This window comes from Scyliorhinus canicula, chromosome 8 (genome assembly GCF_902713615.1).
Source record: "Scyliorhinus canicula chromosome 8, sScyCan1.1, whole genome shotgun sequence".
Lineage (NCBI taxonomy): Eukaryota > Metazoa > Chordata > Chondrichthyes > Carcharhiniformes > Scyliorhinidae > Scyliorhinus > Scyliorhinus canicula.
Window position 1 is genome coordinate 131,086,719 of NC_052153.1, and position 13,681 is coordinate 131,100,399.

Sequence of the window (13,681 nt, forward strand, 5' to 3'; positions counted from 1 at the left end):
AAGTGTTGAAATTGATTCTATTTATCAGCCATCTTGGATTCGAAAGGAAGCACCAGTTGTGCTTCAGAATGTATTAGTGAGGGCCACAGTTGTTCAAAGTTATCTCATGAATTCTATTTGCTAACACGTCAGCTTGCTGAAGAAAAACAAGCAGGGCTCTTCGTTGTCTAGATTATTTTTCCTATAAGCCTTCAGCACAGGAAATAGAAAACAGCTAATGGTTTGTGTGGCATGTGGAATTGGTTTATGTAAAGCCGAACTCTGATCCCACTGATCGCCTCCTCTTTCCTGTGCTATTTTGTCTAAAGTTTGTGCAAAAAATGTCAACAAATTTCTCCAAAGTTCTGCTGAAATTTTGAATAACTTTACACAGGCCTAATTCAAAACAGATGAGCTTGTAAGAAGAATGCAGGCTTGTCTTGTACTTCTAATAGACTTGTAAAAAGAAACAGCCTCGGGTTCCAACCATGTGGTTTCCTATTTATCTTTGAATATCGTTAAGATTCATCACAAAGATTATAGAAAGTGAAAATAAGCACCAGAGTTTACTGATGTTTGGCCATGAATATTTATTCCAGCAGATATTCTGCAATATTCTGCCCTTGGTGCCAGAGGAGAGCAAGACCACAAGAGTAGCTCATAAATTTTCAGGCAGTTTTTGAATTAGTGGAAGAGTTTTCATACTTAATTTTTAGCTATCATTAAAACAGCAACTATGTACATTACAATTGAATGTTCTTCCGTACTAAAAACAAGGATTATATTAGTTCTTAAAGCATTAACAGAAGCTGCATTATTTATCCACATTTTAAGTTGATGTGATGTTACTTTGCTAATATGTATAGCTGCGACAAAGTAAATAGTTTCATCAGTAATTAATGACCTAAAGTGCACTACTCGTAGATTGGAGTAACAATTTTCTTCATTGAAAACAGGAGGTTGACTATTTTCGGTGGAGTTAATCAATCACTAACAAAGTCATATTTTCTGAAGTCAGAGATCTTTCAAAGCTATTCTTTCCCATTATTTCATTTGTAAGTAATTACTTAAGCAATTCTCCCTTTTTTTTAACGGGAAAATAAATTTCAGCCCCAGAATGTTTTTTAACCATTACACCTTGTTATTTTTGTAACTTTCTTTTCACTGCAATGGCACAGATGCATGTTTTACCTCTTCCAATTAAACCTTTTGCAACTCAAACTTCATCAATTTAAAAAAGAAAGCCAGATTCAAATTGATGCTCTTAATTTATGTAAAGGGCCTGAGTAGCAAAAAAGGAAAGTAAAACTTGCTATTTTACTAAAGGCAAAAAAACAAAAGCAGGTGCAGGGTTGCAATGATTTACTAAAGGACTTAAGTCAATCATGCAACTTGAGGGTGTATGGGCACCGATAACAATTAATGTTCACACTATCACATGTAAAGTACTGCACATTGATCAAAAAGCATGTACCCTAAGTATATAATGAATGACACTGAACGAGCTGGAGGAAGCTGAAAAAAGAACTGGACCGGAATTCTCCCGGAATCGGCAGGGCGGCCCGTACCGGCACCAAAGAGCGGCATGAACCACTCCGGCATCAGGCCCTCCAGAAGTTGCAGAATCCTCCGCACTACCGGAGGCTAGGTCGGCGCTGGAGGGGTTGGCGCCACGCCAACTGGTGCCGAAGGGCCTCCGCCAGCGCATGCGCAGGACTGCCAGCGTGCTCTGGCGCATGCGCAGAACCACTGGCGTGCTTCCTGCGCATGCGCAGGGGGTTTCTTCTCTGCGCCGGCCATCATAGAGCCATACAGAGGCCGGCGTGGAGGGAAAGAGTGCCCCCACAGCACAGGCCCACCCGCAGATTGGTGGGCCCCGATCGCGGGCCAGGCCACCGTGCCCCCACCCCAGGCGGGATCCCCCCGTGCCCCCCCCAAGGACCCCGCCAACCGCCCTCCAAGCCAGGTCCCGCCGGTATAGACCATGTCTAATCCACGCCGACGGGACTGGCCAAAAACAGGCAGCCGTTTGGCCCATCGGGGCCCGGAGAATTGCCGTGGGGGGCCGCTGCCTACGACCGGCACAGCGCGATCCCCACTCCCGCCCGAAAACCGGCGCCGGAGAATTCGCCAGCCGGCGTTGCCGTGGCAGGGCGGGATTAACGCCACCCCCCCCCGGTGGTTCTTTGACCTGGCGGGGGGTCGGAGAATTCCGCCCCCGTAATTAATTTTTAAAAATCACATTTGCAGGCCAATCGTTTCTGATTATTTGTTTAAAGGGACAGAGGTTACCATCAGCATTAAAGTTAAGCTGATTGGCAAATTTAGCCCTCAAACTCCATGATAATGTAATGTTTTGGACAGTAGAGTGTAGTCTATAAGATACATTGATTAATCTGCATTTGTAAGTTTTGGTTTGATTCAGTTAAGAACAGACCTTACTAAGGTATATAAAATAAATAAAAGGAAATAACAATTGGGCCAGGAAACTGGACAATATTTTACCTATTTTCACGGCACAGTTGCACAATGGTTAGCACTGCTGCATCACAGCTCCAGGGACCCGGGTTCAATTCCAGTCTAGGGTGACTGTCTGTATGGAGTTTACACTTTCTCCCCATGTCTGCATGGGTTTCCTCCAGGTGCTCCGGTTTCCTCCCACAGTGTGTAGGTTAGGTGGATTAGCCATGCTTAACTGCCCCTCAGTAGGGTTACTGGGATAGGGTGGAGGTGTGGGCTTGAGTAGGGTGCTTTTTTCAAGGGCCAGTGCAGACTTGATGGGCCGAATGGCCTCCTTCTACACTGTATGACTCTCTCTATGGTTCTATTCTCTCTAGTTTATGAGCATGAAACAATATTGTGAGGTTATGCCCCATGCTCCAAAGATGCCTAAAATACTTCCAATCGCATTTTGGCCAGGATATGTTCAGGTGTTTCTTGAGGCCTTTGACTCTTGCCTATGTAAATGCCTGCTTCCATATCCCTTTCCTCAGTCAGGTCTGAGAGGAGCATGCACCAAGCAGGCTTTTCTGCACCACCAGCTAAGTGGCACATTTAGAAATACTTTCAACTGGAGCGAGGAGGACCAGAAAACTCTCTCAGTCCCCAGAGTTTACATGAAGGCCACTGCCAGAGAGGCAGTCAGTCCAACTTGGGCAGTCTCAGGAGGCACAACAGGTGCTCACAGGTGACTGGGAAGCATAATTTTAAGCTAGCTTTGAGTCTCCAGCTTCTGTCTGAGCTCCTAGTGTGGCAACTATATCAGGCTTGGAAATAGGCCTTTTGAATTTCTAAGATATTAACCTCAAATTAAGCCATAAAAGTGGCAGAGAGTAAATACATTGATGAAAAATAAAAAATAAATTTAAAATAGATATTGCGAGAAATTCTTTGCTCAAATAACGATAAATGTTTTGAAAAATCTGAGAGTTAAAAGCATAAGCATTAAGGCCTTCAGAAAGCAGTCGACTGATGGAATGGAAAGATGGGCAAGAGAAGGACTTTGATGAACTGAACCCTTTGAACCTTTTTCCTATCCTTGGCTTTTCCTATTTTCTAGATTACACCATTTAACACAATTTTAATTGCATTTTAAACAGTAGTCTGTTTTTCATGAAAAAAGGAGATTAGTGAGGGCACAGGGGTAAGAACCTTGAAAAGTTATTAGCCTTTTACTACACGAAACCCACAAAAACAAAGGTTCAGAGACTATATCAAGTTTTACCGTGTGTGAGTAGGGAGGATAATAATTCAAATGGAACAGTAATCTTTTACGTGCAATTGTATCAGTTTTTGGCTTTTTGACAGCTTTGCAGGTGTTTCCAGCACCGACAGACCAAAAACAAATTTACCAGTCAATTGTCGAGCTCTTCTGCTTCATTCACTTTTGTACATTAGTAACAAAAGGGAGATCTTAACAGATTCTGACCTTGGATGACTGTCTGTATGGAGATTGCACATTCTCCCCATGTCTGTGTGGATTTCCCAGGTTTCCTCCCACAGTACAAAGGTGTGCAGATTAGGTGGATTGGCCATGCTAAATTTCACCTAAGTGTCCAAAGGTTAGGTGGGGTTACGGGGATAGGGTGGGGAGATAGGGCCTAGGTAGGTTGTCCTTTCAGAGGATTGGTGCAGATTCAATGGGTCGAATGGCCTCCTTCTGCACTGTAGGAAGTCTGTTATTCATTGGATCATTGAAATGAACCTTCACAGAATTAAATATTTCCTGTTTTAGAATTTCTGGATGAGTCGTGGGACGCAGTTCATCCAAAACATTTCTACGTCCAGTTAGATTTTTATTGACACATTGGATGGAATTTTCCAGACCTCTTCATGGTCAGCTTAATGGTGGTTGTGGTGGGGGGACGGTGAAATATTTTGCTCAATTCAGCAATCCTGTTGCACCTGGCACGGATGTGGGGAAATGGGTGAATTGCGCACGAGCCCCAAATCGGGCTCCGCCTGGGCGTGAAACCTCGGATAAGCCACGCACCGTGATCTGGATCTTGCAGCTGCTAGCCATGATTCAGACCTGAAAGAGACTTAAGGCTATTTCAAATACCCGGTGCCTGAGACATACCGTCCGCACCTGGGGATCTCGCCAGGGCGCCGTTTAGTACTGGTCCACACAAACATGGACCGGCATGATGACACCTTGTAGGGGTAGGGGGTTTTCCCAAGCCATTGAAGACCCATGGGTGGTCGAGGACAGGGCAGGGTGGCACCCTGGCACCTGGGAAATGTACCAGCCTGGCACCTTGGCAGTGCTACCTGGGCACCCTAGAAGTACCAACACTGGCACTGCCAGGGTTCCAGGCTAGAAGTGCCAGGGTGCCAGGTTGACAGTGTCAGGTATCAGGACGAGGGAAGGCTTGCCAGGTTGAGGCGGGGGAGGGTGAATTCCGGGAGCCTGTCCAAGGTTGCCGGGGGGGGGGGGGGGATGAGGGCCGTTAAAAGAGCAGAGGGGACTTGGAAGTTGGGGGGGATATCATAGCTGCCGGAGAAAATAGTGCCCCAATCTGCAAGGAGCCTTTCAACTCTGTGTGGCCTCGGCAGGGAGAACCTCCTCACGCCAGAAAAAATGGTAAAGTGCCGTTGGATAGCGAGGTGTTTCTCGGTGCTGCAGCCACCGAGAAACACCCCACTAAATCCATTCAATGGATTTTAACTTGTCCTCTGACACACGCCCATTGGTTTATCACCAGCGTGAAATGATAGTGAGAACATACACTCCTGCCTGTCATGATGGGCCTCCATTCCTGCCGGAGTCCAGCAGAAAACTGTTTTGCATCCCATTAAAAGAGTGCAGACGAAGGCCTGTCTGGAAATTCTTTCGCCCTCCTCACCAATCCAAACATCCGTGCCACCAGCGGGGATTTCAGAGCACATCCAGACCAACATGACCTGGAGATGTCATGACGTACCTGGAATAAGGTCTGAGGCAGCTTGCAGTGATGGAAAGATGGACGCCACGCACGACCATAGACCCTACAGCGGTGGGTGGAGCATCAACCACATGGATTTTCTCACTGCAGTTTCTTCCAGGAGGTGTATTTTCAAGCTGCAGGAGGCTGTTTGGTGGCGATAGTCTGTACTGGGCAGGGTGATTCATCGGGAGGAAAGGAATGAAGAGGTGGGGCAGGTGTGGAGGCCTTGAGGGGGGAGGTTGATGATGGTAGGGGAAAACAAAAGATGCTGCGGGGGTCGGGGAATGGGTGAGGTGGTAGGGAGTGGAAGGGTGGGAAGGGTTGTGATGCGGTGTGGGCAGGTGGGGGTTGGTTTGTGTGCAGGTGTGAATGAGCATGGGGAGAAAGCGGGGAAAAGAGTTCTGAGGGAGGGATCTGTGATGTGAACTGATGGGTACTGGAGGAAAAGAGGGGATTGATGATAGGGAGGGGTGGTACGTGTTAAAAAGGGCGGTGGGAGGATGAGGGTGAGGTTTCGGTGATAGCGGGTAAAGAGGCACTGAGGGCTTAGGGTTGTTGAAGGGGGATATGGAAGGAGAAGTGGATTCTGGGGCTTAACAGAATGAGGCAGAGCAAATCTACTGTTACAGGCATGGTCTCCTTGGGAAGGTAGGGGAGATAGGATAGAGGGTAATGGGAGCAGGCCGATGTGTAACCATGGGAAAGTCAAATGTTACACCTGGGGAGTCAGAGGTTATGGGAGGATGATGTGGGGCATGTTGGGAGGGTTAAAGATATTGGAATTTATGTTGAAGGTAACAACAACCATGGCTGCTCAAAGCTGTGCAGAGCCTCATGATGGAGATTTTGAGGAGCTACATGGGAGTTGGGTAGTGGGAATCGGTGGAGTTGCAGGTTATTTCAACTGGATAATAGAAGGGGGTTCCCAGAATGTAGTACTTACAACACGAGAGCATTTGGACAGATTAACATGTGAAGGGCAAAGGTTCAGAAACTTCTTGTACATAGCTTGCAAGGGTCCTTTGACTCATTTCCCATAGATAGTTCCATGGGATATAAACCCAACCTGGGGTGCCCTTCTGAAGATGGTTGGGGCGGGGACATAGACTTGAGGACTGCAAAACACAAATAAACCACATAAGACTTTATTAAAGTGCACCTGTACACTTTTTACAAAAATGTCATAACATTAACAGTCATAGTGTACACATGCAAATACATTAAATCAAAACTTCTTGATCTCCACTTCTTCCAGGTGCTCCCCAGACATTACTGCAGGGTTGGTCAAAGCCTGCTGCCTAATTTGCCCTGTTACCTTGGATGACCACGACAGCCATCCTTTGGTGACCGGAGGCCTGAATTACATCACGTGCCCAATGAGGTGTCTGCCTAGGCACTGGTGCAGGGTGCACATGATTGCTGTGACGCCTCTACAGATTCACTTTCTCCCTCCTCCTCAATGTACTCAGTCCTCTGTGGGCTGGAGGAACTGCTGTTGACAGAGTCTTCTCTTGTTTCCTTGCTCACTCCCTGCTGGCACCTATAACTGAGGGAGGACAGAGTGAGTGGCTGCATGAACTGCCTCTACCATGGAGGAGCTCATGAGGTTTCCATGTGACTTAATTATGCATGGATCCTTACTGCATGGAGGCTGCCTTCCAATCTCTCCATTGGCTCAGTCTAGTTCAGGGGTGAGCAAACTTTTCCGTGCAAGGGCCGCATTCAGAAATTCACAATTCACAAAGGGCCGCATAGTATATTAAGTAAAATAATTACGTCACCCGGTTATGATTCTGGGCGCCTCATATAGAACATAGAACAGTACAGCACAGAACAGGCCCTTCGGCCCTCGACGTTGTGCCAAGCAATGATCACCCTACTCAAGTCAACGTATCCACCCTATACCAGTAAGTAACCCAACAGCCCCCCCCCCCACCCATTAACCTTTTAAAAAAAAATTTATTTTTAAAAAAAAAAATTTTTTTTTTTAAAAATTTTTTTTTTTTAATGACTTGGTGGGCCGCAGAAATACCTTTGGCGGGCCGCATGCGGCCCGCGGGCCGTAGTTTGCCCATCCCTGGTCTAGTTCCTCCCCTGCCAGCTAGGTTACCCACTCCTCGAAGGCAATGAGGTTTTTGAGTTCATGCCAGGACCCTCCCATCTTCTCTTTCTCTCTGTGTCTCTGTCTGTCTCTCTCTCCTGTTGTGCCTCAATATTTCCTGCACAAAGAGAGAAGAACAGGTTGTGAACAGGTAGACTTCATGTGTTTTTCACATGCTTCCAGTCTTACAAATAAGTCACTGGATTGCTTGGCATCTGACTGTTGCACTATAGGTTGTCCACAAGGGTTGTGGGCAAGTGCCCTCCAGGGCAGTCAGCCCATGCAGATAGAAGGATATGGCTCACAGAAACATTTCATTAGCGGTGCTTGCTGGTGCCCTCAATGCCTAACCCTCTTCCTCCTCATCCCCGTTACTTCCCAGACAGCATGTGAGCTATCTGTGTGGCAGGTGGTCGACTAAATGGACTACAGTGAGCCTATGAGGCATCACCTTATCACATGGGTTGCTCTTTTATGCATGGATGGTGCCCTTGCCACTGAGGCCTATGCATCCTGTACCATTCAGTGAGGTGAGTGTGAGTAGTTGAGGGATCACTTATTGTGTCAGAGCGGATGTGGTCATTCATTCATTTCTGGCATTGGAGGGCAGTTCTCTGGTGGAAGCCATGGACATTGACCTCCCACGATTGGTCTGACTATTCACCCTCCTCCTTCCATCCTCTTGGTAGAGTCCGCTACTCCTGGCCTCACTGTATTGAGCAGCATTTCCAGGTATGCACCACTAAGACAGCTGGCTTGTAATGCAGAACAAGACCAACAGCTCGGGGCTTTTCACAGGAACTTCACTGAAGCCTACTTGTGACAATAAGTGATTATTATTATTATTAAATTTGGAGATGGAGCTCCCTGTGATTGGCAGGTCATCTCCTCCTTCAACATTGGTTAAGATGATGTCTGGCCACCTTTTAAATATGGTGTCCCGATATAACAGCGAGACATGCACCATGTAACCCACCCCACCACATGAAGCATTGGGAAAACCCCAACTACACAATTAATTTGGCCAGCATCACGCAAATTCCCACCGTCCTCCGCGGCTCACAGTTCCCAACCCACCACAGGATGTAATCCCTGTGGTGAGTGTAACTTAGTAATTCACACTGTATTTACCAATACCATTGTAAGCGCAGTAAGGTTATCCGACCACTAGGGGGAGTAGCTCTGGGAATGCTCAAGAGTTTGTACAGGGCTCCACCCTTGGCTCCGCCCACGACTCCTCCCCCTGGACTTGCTGTATAAATACCCTTGTCCAGAGCCAGCCTGCAGTTCATAGAGAGTTTGACGGGTAACAGGCTGGCTCTGTAGTAAGTAGATTAAAACCACTGTTCATATCTTAAAGCACGTGTCTAGTGAATTGATGGTTCCATCAATTTAATCTACTTAAGAACAGTCAGGATCGATCATGGAATCAGCCCTCAAGCCTGGACGCCTGGAACTCGACCCACAGGATGCAGAGGCAAAAGAAATCTTCTCCCACTGGCTGCGGTGCCTTAAGGCCTATATGGCAGAAGCGAGCAAAGCCATAACAACAGAGGAACAGAAGTTAAGTCTACTGCACGCGAGGGTGAGCCACAGAATCTCTACACAACTAAACTCGGCCGGTTCATATACTGCAGCGCTACCAGTTCTCGATAAGATGTATATAAGGCCCATTAACGAAGTTTACGCACGCCATGTCTTCACGACTCGCCGCCAGCGGCCTACCGAATCACTCGCCGAATTTTTAAGAGAGCTCAATAATCTATCAAATGACTGTAACTATCAAGCGGTTACCACGGCTGAACATAGAGAACTTGCTGTACGCGATGTTTTGTAGCGGGCCTCAGGTCTAATTATGTGCGCCAAAGACTGCTGGAAAAGGGGGCCCAAGACTTAGAAACAACTGTGGAAATTGCTACCACGATGGAGGTCTCCTTCCGCAGCCTCACCTCGTTCCCCGCGGGCCCCGCGACCCAATCATGGGCCCTCGACCAGCGACTCCCCCAGGCCTGTGCCACGCGGCTGCCCAGCCATCATACTGCCCAAGCCAGCCACTATGCTGCTCCAGCCAGCCACTATGCTGCTCCAGCCTGCCATTTCTGCGGCCAGAACCAGTACTCACGGCAGCACAGCCCGGCCCGCAACGCGACCTGCAGCAGCTGCGGGCGGAAAGGCCACTACGCGAGAGTGTGCCTCGTAAAACGTGCCCCAGCTTCCAACTCCCCAGCGGCACGAAGTAATCGCTCCCCACACCCGCAGGCACGCGGGGCCCGAAACGCTGTGGCTTACGCCCCGGCCCCTCCCGCCACGTGCAATCCATGGGGGCCGCCATCTTGGCAAACCCCCACCACGCAGCCGGCCACGTGCGACTCATGGGGGCCGCCATCTTGGACGCCATCTTCCTCGCCGCCCGCCACGTGCAATCCACGGGCCCGACCTGCATCTCCACGCTCGAACAACTCATCGGAAGAGTACGACTACAAACTCAGAGGGCAGTCATCACGGGGCCACTCCAGCACAGCTGATCGAGCCGCCGACTACCCGCAATTCGGCGCAGTCACTCTGGACCAATCACGCCCGAAGCATCTGCGAAATTCGATGGCAGAGGTCCAAATCAACAGGTACAACACTCCATGCCTTTTCGACTCCGGGAGCACTGAGAGCTTCATACACCCAGACCTGGTAAGACGCTGTTCGCTCCCCGTTTTCCCCGTGCGGCAAACTATCTCGCTCGCTTCAGGCTCCCATTCTGTCCAGATCCAGGGGCGCACGCCGCGACACTCACAATCCGAGGCGCTAGCTACTCAAAATTTCAACTCTACGTTTTGCCCGACCTCTGCACGCCACTCTTATTAGGCTTTCAGTGTAACCTTCAGAGCCTCACCCTCAGCTTCAGCGGGCCTCTGCCCCCACTCACTATCTGCAGCCTTGCTACGCTGCGAATCTCCCCCCTCCTCTCTTCGCCAATCTCACACAGGACTGTAAACCCGTAGCCACTCGTAGCAGGCGATACAGCCTGCAGGATAGGGTATTTATCAGATAAGAGGTCCGAAGGCTTCTCAGTGAGGGGATTATAGAGGCCAGCAATAGTCCCTGGAGAGCTCAGATGGTGGTCGTTAAGACCGGGGAAAAATTCCGCATGGTTGATGACTATAGTCAGACCATACATAGATTTACGTTCCTCGACCCGTATCCCCTCCCCAGGATTGCAGACATGGTAAATCAGATCGCCCAGTATCGGCTCTTTTCCACGGTGGATCTGAAGTCTGCATACCACCAGCTCCCAATCAGCCCGGAGGACCGCCACTACACGGCATTCGAGGCCGATGGCCGCCTCTTCCATTTCCTCCGGGTCCCCTTCGGTGTCACTAATGGGGTCTCGGTGTTCCAACGAGCAATGGACCGAATGGTGGACCAGTACGGGTTGCGGGCCACGTTTCCGTACTTGGACAATGTCACCATCTGCGGCTATGACCAGCAGGACCATGACGCCAACCTCCACCGTTTTCTCCAGACGGCACAGAAATTAAACCTCACTTATAACAAGGAGAAATGTGTTTTTCCGCACAACCAGACTAGCCATCCTCGGCTATGTCGTGGAAAACGGAGTCCTGGGCCCAGACCCGGACCGAATGCGCCCCCTCTTAGAACTCCCCCTCCCCCATTTCCCCAAGGCCCTCAAACGGTGCTTGGGCTTCTTCTCCTACTACGCCCAGTGGGTCCCTCAATATGCGGACAAAGCCCACCCACTCTTTAAGGACACACGATTTCCCCTGTCAGCTGAGGCATGCCAGGCCTTCAACTGCATCAAGGAGGTTTCATCAATCCCAAAATGGAAAATCCTGCCCATTCCAATTGTTGCTGGTGTTATCATAAGTACTAAAATTAAAGGTCATGTTCTGGGACATATTTCAACCTCACACTCAAGGAAATATTTCAAATCCCTTCCCAGCATATCATGTGAAATTCATCAAATATTACAATAGTGAATGTCAGCTGTTCTTCTTGTATTTTTGCGACATCTACATTTTGAGACACTTCCCATTTATGTGGCTTCCTTGTTTCTCAGAATAATTCTGTGTGAAAGTTTTGGTGACAAGGGGCAGTCATCTGTTAGATTACTGATGAATACGTAGCTGCGTTGGGGAACTCATGATTCAGTGACCACTGGCATGAAGATATGGGCCGGATTTCTCTGGCCGTTTTCTGGCAGTGGGATTCTCTGACCCCATGGCTGAGCACCACCACTGTGGGTTTCCCAACAGCGTGCGGTGGTTTCGATGGGAATTCCCATTGCCAGCAGTGGGAACAGAGAATCCCACCACCAGTGGGAAACATGCAGCTGGGAGGCCGGAGAATCCAGCCCGGGATCTATCCGATGTGGTACATGGTGGTGGTACTTCAATAAATTGGTACTGCAACTGTCTTTAAAGAACAGCATCTCCTACAGGGAGTTGTAAAGTTTGGGAACTCAACCTAATTCCTGGTGGGTGAGAGCACATAGCACACGAGCTATCCACAGACACTACGGCCTGAATTTCTGTTGCTGAATCAGGAGGGAGAGCAAGGAAAGTTCCCGGCTCCACAAACACAACTCAGGAGAAAGTGCCACGGATAGTCGGTGTCAACAAGAGCAGTCCCCAGAAAGAGCTTGGAGGCAGACACAAGGGCTGCCAGATGCTGAGACACACTGTGTGAAAGGCCCACCTTGATACTCCAGGACTTCATTGCAGCTGTTTAAAAAAACAATAAAACAAAAATCTCTCCTCCAGCCTTCACCCCAAACACTCCTCATGTTCCATCATGCCACCTCATGCCCCTCTACCCAGTCCCAATGGTTCCTCACAGCCTCCATCCTAACCGAGACCTTCTACCCAGTCTAGTAACCCTTCATAGCAATTTATGCCCCTCTGAGTACCTCAAATCCATGGCCTTTCAAAGCCTTCATGACAACTTATGCTCTAGTGTCCACCAGCATGGGCCATTATAGCCCCTATGCTAACTTAGAGACCCCACCCACCATCCTTTGCCCTTAAACATTTCACGCTAACACATCCAGGGCGAAATTCTCTGCAGACCGTCGTAACGCCGATTTCCGGCGAGCAAAATTGGAGTAGATGACTCCGGCGTGGGGACCTTCTTTTAGGCGGCGATTCTCCGTTCCCGGAGGGGCCAGCAGCTGACTGACGCGATACGCGTCAGTTTCACCAGCTGCGGAAGTGGTGAGACCCGGCGTTTTTTGGAGGAGGAGGAGGAGAGAGACTGACCCGGCGTTTGGGGGGGGGGGTTGCGGCATCGGGGGGGGGGGGTTCCGGCATTTGGGGGGGGGGGGGGGTTCCGGCATTCGGTGGGGGGGGTTCCGGCATTTTGGGGGGGGGTTGCGGCATCGGGGGGGGGGTTGCGGCATCAGGGGGGGGTTGCGGCATCGGGGGGGGGGTTGCGGCATCGGGGGGGTTTGGGGGCAGCGGCGTGCAGAGAGGGGGGGCGACGGATGCCCGGGGCCAACGCACCGTCGCCCCCCCCCCTGTACGCCGCTGCCCCCTACCCCAACCACCCCCCCTCACCACCCCTACCCCGCTCCCCACCACCCCTACCCCGCTCCCCACCACCCCTACCCCCCTCCCCACCACCCCTACCCCCCTCCAACGCCCCCCCCCCCCATCTCTTGCAACGCCGCAACCCCCCCCTCAACGCCGGGTCCCCCCCCACTCAACGCCGGTACCCAGACCCCCCCTCTCTCCTCCTCCCCCCTTCCTTCCTCCTCCCCTCCATTCTTCCTCCTCCCCCCTTCCTTCCTCCGTCCCCCCTCCTTCCTCCTCCCCCCTTCCTTCCTCCGTTAATGGGGGGGGGTGCGGCGTTAGTGGGGGTGGGGGGTGGGGTAGGGGCAGCGGCGTGCAGAGGAGGGGGGCGACGGATGCCCGGGGCTAACGCATCGTCGCCCCCCTCCTCTGGGGTCCCCTGCGTGGGGTCGGAGAATTTCGCCCCCAGTATCCACCATGGATAGACATTAGGAAATAAGTTGAGATGAAATAACATCATGTTCTACGCATTTATGTTTGATTTCACTATTTAAAAAAACTCTCTATCATTAAAAACCTATTACTACATTTGCATTAATTCAACTGCTTAATCCCTTACAAGAACAAGCATTTGTAGTCAGAGGTCTACTTTAAAA

General features: G+C 50.0%; 1 protein-coding gene across 9 annotated transcripts in view; it reads left to right on the forward strand.

Annotated features, from left to right (window-relative positions):
• LOC119970506 (multiple C2 and transmembrane domain-containing protein 1-like) overlaps nt 1-13,681 on the forward strand; it is an 891,726-nt gene that overhangs the window by 826,145 nt on the left and 51,900 nt on the right. The gene's annotated exons all lie outside the window — the stretch shown is intronic.